Source organism: Mizuhopecten yessoensis, unplaced genomic scaffold (genome assembly GCF_002113885.1).
Source record: "Mizuhopecten yessoensis strain PY_sf001 unplaced genomic scaffold, ASM211388v2 scaffold8387, whole genome shotgun sequence".
In the NCBI taxonomy this organism is placed as follows: domain Eukaryota; kingdom Metazoa; phylum Mollusca; class Bivalvia; order Pectinida; family Pectinidae; genus Mizuhopecten; species Mizuhopecten yessoensis.
In genome coordinates, this window is record NW_018407522.1 from 76,059 (window position 1) to 82,425 (window position 6,367).

The window sequence follows — 6,367 nt, forward strand, 5'->3', positions numbered from 1 at the left end:
CTTTTGATGCTTGCTTTGGGAGACCCTTAGCCCCAAACAAAGAAGATGGAAAACTTGAAAGTTCGTATTCATAAAGTTCTGCTGTATTGTTCAGCGACTCTTGTCCTACTGTTGTTAATCGTTGAAACATTAGCTGAGGATCAACTTGTAGCTGTTGAGAGATATTCGAGCCTGATGATCGTTTTGCGTCAAGTGTAACAATTTGGTCTTTCTTCTTGAATGATATTTCAGAAACAAGATGTCCAGCTATAGACTCTACGATTTTATCGCCGACTGTCTTTGCTTCATCTGCATTTACATCGCTATCCGCTACCATTCCAGTTTCGATGTTTCGTAATGTCTTGTCATTTGTGAAGGGGTTTTGATCTGTCAAAAATTCAGTGAGCAGAGCTGAATCTTTGTTGTCTCTTTCCATTCTCGTTTTGCTGTTTTCAATGTGCTGGTCACTAGTTTTATATCCCGTTCCAGTTAACTGCTGCATTGCATGATTGTATTCGGCTAAAATTGGTATAGACAAGAGCCACAGTGCTCTTTGAGCTTATCCCATACCTCTGCCTCTTGTTAATCCTCCGGTTGTCTTCACACTTCTCATTAGCACTTGCTCTATCACCAAATCAGTTGACAAGCCAGCCCAAAATCGGTCGGTTCTTCGAACTACATGATTACCATTCATAAAATGAATGAGCATGGATATCTGGATGGTCAGATTCTAGGTTTTGCATCTGAGAGAGGTCGAAATAGGCAGATTTAGTGTAAAGATTGTGACCTGAAGCTGCCGAATATGGTAGCATTTCCTTCGGTGTTGATAAATGGCGCAGCCAATCCCCCGGCCTTTCTGCAATTAGGAAACGTTTTAAAATGGCCACAATGTCTAGAAAGCATAGCCAGAGTTTTGATGTCCTGGATTGTTTTAGCTCATTCCTTTTCTTTTATAGTAGTTCTTGTATAGCTTGCAAAGTTTGATTTTCAAGTGCATCTTCTAGAGAGATTTTCTTTTGATGTAAGCGGTCGTATATTTCACAAGCTTCCATTAACAATGGATGTTGAATACTTATGCTATGAGTGTTTTCGTTCTCTTGTTCTTCTGAAACTTCATGTCCGAAAATGTCATTTGTTATCGAAGAGTGAAGAGCTGTGTAAACGAGCATGAAGCCCCGGACAGCACGGGATACGGCTTTTGTGTTACTGTATTAGGCGCATAAATAAGTTCAAGAACCTCCTTCAGCCCTGAGCCTGACATAATCCGCCCTATACTGCCCAAAAAACTCAACTCTGTATGAAAAGCACCTAATCGTACAAAGATGTTACTGCATTCTTCCCCACTTGTGATCATGACAGATTTCAAGTAAAGTGGTTGGTCAAATGTTATAATTGGAGTTCGTCCTCCACGAGAGGCTTCTTTTGATACGAATTTAAGTGTTGAGTAGATGCAGCTCATATCACTTGGGTTTAGGTCAATCATTGGCAAAAAAGTTATATCAGAGACGCCTGTACTGCTTCCTTGCTGAACCATCTGCATTGTTCCAGACCACTCGGGAATAGGGGACTTTAGTTGCCGTGTCACATGTCTTAATATGTCAATTTTCCATGAATTGTTCAATACCCTGCCTTTCAAACTTCGAAGTTCTTGAAATTTCAATGATCAATCAGCATTCCTGGCCCCGAAATTTTTAATTGCGTAAGTGATTCGAAACAACAACCTCGGGAGTTTCAGAATGGATTCCTTTAAAGCTATTATTAACTTATCCTCGTTCGGTTAAGGGTAACCGGTGATGAATAATAAAAAGTTTAGCCATTCCTAACTACCATGCAGTTTCATTTATTAGTAGCCTATTAGTTAAGTAGCCGGCAAGTGTTCTTCTGCCAGAAGAGCTGTCAGATTTGTCTGTCTCGTCTGTAATGTTATCACATTTTCTTATTACTTGCACTTGCAAATAAACTGTTATAGATTCCACATGGTGAAGTTTCGTCTTTTATGGTAAAACTGATGCACAGAGGCATTACATCATCGTCTCTCTGTCTTATAAAACATGACATTTAATTAAATACACTGACAGAACAATCCGTTAGTGTGATACAGACAATTGATCCACTCCAACATGCAAAGACACTGCATATAAACACTTAGCATGCCTCTTAGGAAACTTCCATGATATATGAGGATAATTACTTTTAAAAACATCACGGAGGCGGAACAGTCGAGTAACAGCGGTCATTCTCTTCGTCACACAAAGCCCGGACGTTGTTTGATATATATAGGATTTAACATGAGTTTCCATGTCAAATGAGATTTATGAAAGAGTCTAACAATTTTTTCTGGCGATCTAAAATGAAAAGTTCGTAACAAGTTTAACAAATCTCATATGACATGGAAACGAGTGCAAGATCCCTTATATCATATCACTGAAAAATAATTGCATCGACCGTCACTTCATCAGCTGGTTTTTAGCTCACCTGTGAGCTTATCCCATGCCGCAGCGTCCGTCGTCCGGTGTCCGTCGTCCGTCAACCTTTTCCTTTAAAACGCTACTAGTCCTGAACGGCTCAGAGGATTTTGACCAAATTTGGTCTGGAGCATCATTGCCATTGGCCAAAGGGTTCTCAGTTTTGTATAGACGGAGGCTATTAGTCTAGTCAATTTGTCCTAAATAAGGGTGAACCTCAAACTAATTCGACAAATGCTTTTAATGGTCAAATCTCAAGTTTATGTACATATACATCATATATTAAAAACATACAAAAATATATTTTGCGGAAAAGAGTCATTTTGGGGTAAAAAATGAGATTTTGAAAGTAAAACTGCGAAAAACTGGGAAAACTCTAAAATTCAGTTATTTTTTTACTAATGCTGATTCTTTTTTCTTTAGAATGCAGCCCCTTAATGAATGAATTATTAAAAGATAGTAAGACATTCATATGCAATCATTTTGTCCATATATTATCATGATTATAGAGAAAAACATCATAAAAACTAGCTAAAACCGGGGAAAATTCCAATTTTTAAATGTTGATAGGTTGGGTTTTTTTCATTTGAAAGCAGAATATTAATGTTTGTCATATTGAAACACGATAAAACTTCTAAAACTGTATTTTTAACAAATTATATCTCTTTTTATCAACCATCAACGTTTGCTTGTTGTGTATTACAACATATTGTTTTTGATGGATTTGGTAATCCAAAAATGAATCTTGAAAAATCTATTATTTTGATTTTTTTTTTAAATCTTTACCAAGAATAGTTTAGTGATGGTCTTACTATTTAGTCAATGAATGATCAAATTTAAGCAACAACAAAGTCACTCAGAGATATATGTAGTTATGTGTTCTCATTTTCCTCGACATCAAGTTCGTCTGGTTCAAGTTTTGAGTTCGAACAGTTTATTCATCTGCACTCCCCACAACCACTGGAATAAGAAATTCCATTCTTGCGACAGCTACACCTACGGTTGTCATAATCAGTCTTGCAGTTGCAGTGAATTATCTGCAGGAGGAATTCAGGTGCTGGCTGCTTTGACATTTCAATCGGAAAGACTTTATCCCTTTTAACAGTCCAACCCCATTGCAGGGGGTCAATTTCCTCAGCAGTGTTTCCCCTCCAGTATTGACACTGAAGATAAACTCGCATCGAGTGGAACCTTGCAGCATCGGAAGTTGGTGGGAGAGTCTGAACTTGCACGATAGAAGATCTATTCAGTGCCATGATTTCTTTTGTTAACTTTCTCCAACGAAGAAATCCAGTCCCTCTAAGGGCATGCCACCATACACGTTTACGAGTGCTTCTTCGCCACCCTTGCATACGTCATCTTTTCTCATTGACTCCTTTAGAAAAACCTCTCCTTGAGTCTGAAGATAATGGTCTGATTTTATTTTCTTTAAGACGGCAGGTTTACCTATTCCGTGCAATTGGCTTGTTGTGTCACAACCAGTAATGGCATGCACAAACGGTAGTTGAAGGCACACATCTTCACCAAGAACTTGTTGTGTTTTCTGTATATCCCAAACCTTTAGGTTTTTCATCGAACTCTGTTTGTCAGTGGTAAATAATATGCAATGGGAATTATTATCTGCATGGTGACAGAACAGTATCAGTGTCTTCTCCGTATACCACAACTTCTTGTTTGGTTGATATTCCAACAGCTGTCATAACGATAAGCAAATATGCATCTCCCTCGGCCTGTATAGCCTCGATACTATGTTCTTGAAGTGTATCCATCGTAATTTCAACAAATCTTTGTTTGTTAGATTGGTTTAAGAGAAATGTTTCTTTCTTAATTCGCAATGGCATGTCTCTTGTGAAAGTGATTGTGTTTGATTGTGCTCCTTTGCTTCTTCTCAAGTGAGTGATGTCTTTTGTTGATGAACTATTGTAGCCATCCATGACTATTGTTGGGTTGGAAAATCTTTTTCTTATGTGATCGATGTACTTCATACAAATTTGAGAAAATGTCTGACCTTTAATCCACGGTATTCTATGTAAAAGAGATCCTCCGTCAATGACATGAACAATGTTTGTTTCTGGTAGCTCTTCAGCATGACAGTCACCCATGTTCCGAATAGCATCTGCAAGAGTAGCTTTTGATGCTTGCTTTGGGAGACCCTTAGCCCCAAACAAAGAAGATGGAAAACTTGAAAGTTCGTATTCATAAAGTTCTGCTGTATTGTTCAGCGACTCTTGTCCTACTGTTGTTAATCGTTGAAACATTAGCTGAGGATCAACTTGTAGCTGTTGAGAGATATTCGAGCCTGATGATCGTTTTGCGTCAAGTGTAACAATTTGGTCTTTCTTCTTGAATGATATTTCAGAAACAAGATGTCCAGCTATAGACTCTACGATTTTATCGCCGACTGTCTTTGCTTCATCTGCATTTACATCGCTATCCGCTACCATTCCAGTTTCGATGTTTCGTAATGTCTTGTCATTTGTGAAGGGGTTTTGATCTGTCAAAAATTCAGTGAGCAGAGCTGAATCTTTGTTGTCTCTTTCCATTCTCGTTTTGCTGTTTTCAATGTGCTGGTCACTAGTTTTATATCCCGTTCCAGTTAACTGCTGCATTGCATGATTGTATTCGGCTAAAATTGGTATAGACAAGAGCCACAGTGCTCTTTGAGCTTATCCCATACCTCTGCCTCTTGTTAATCCTCCGGTTGTCTTCACACTTCTCATTAGCACTTGCTCTATCACCAAATCAGTTGACAAGCCAGCCCAAAATCGGTCGGTTCTTCGAACTACATGATTACCATTCATAAAATGAATGAGCATGGATATCTGGATGGTCAGATTCTAGGTTTTGCATCTGAGAGAGGTAGAAATAGGCAGATTTAGTGTAAAGATTGTGACCTGAAGCTGCCGAATATGGTAGCATTTCCTTCGGTGTTGATAAATGGCGCAGCCAATCCCCCGGCCTTTCTGCAATTAGGCCTGCAAATGGCCACAATGTCTAGAAAGCATAGCCAGAGTTTTGATGTCCTGGATTGTTTTAGCTCATTCCTTTTCTTTTGTAGTAGTTCTTGTATAGCTTGCAAAGTTTGATTTTCAAGTGCATCTTCTAGAGAGATTTTCTTTTGATGTAAGCGGTCGTATATTTCACAAGCTTCCTTTAACAATGGATGTTGAATACTTATGCTATGAGTGTTTTCGTTCTCATGTTCTGAAACTTCATGTCCGAAAATGTCATTTGTTATCAAAGAGTGAAGAGCTGTGTCAACGAGCATGAATTCCCGGACAGCACGGGATACGGCTTTTCCATATAGCATATGTGTTACTGTATTAGGCGCATAAATAAGTTCAAGAACCTCCTTCAGCCCTGAGCCTGACATAACCCGCCCTATACTGCCCAAAAAACTCATCTCTGTATAAAAAGCACCTAATCGTACAATGATGTTACTGCATTCTTCCCCACTTGTGATCATGACAGATTTCCAGTAAAGTGGTTGGTCAAATGTTATAATTGGAGTTCGTCCTCGACGAGAGGCTTCTTTTGATACGAATTTGAGGGTTGAGTAGATGCAGCTCATATCACTTGGATTTAAGTCAATCATTGGCAAAAAAGTTATATCAGAGACGCCTGTACTGCTTCCTTGCTGAACCATCTGCATTGTTCCAGACCACTCGGGAATAGGGGACTTTAGTTGGCGTGTCAAATGTCTTAATATGTCAATTTTCCATGAATTGTTCAATACCCTGCCTCTCAAACTTCGAAGTTCTTGAAATTTCAATGATGTACACCCTTTGTGTGTATCTGCATTGTAGTGATATATGTTGATTTGACCACATGATAGTATTTCTTCTGTTGTAACATCTATCCTAGGAATGTGAATAGGCGCTTTTTCCAAGCCTGTTGTAATACACGAGATTATTCCCATGCCA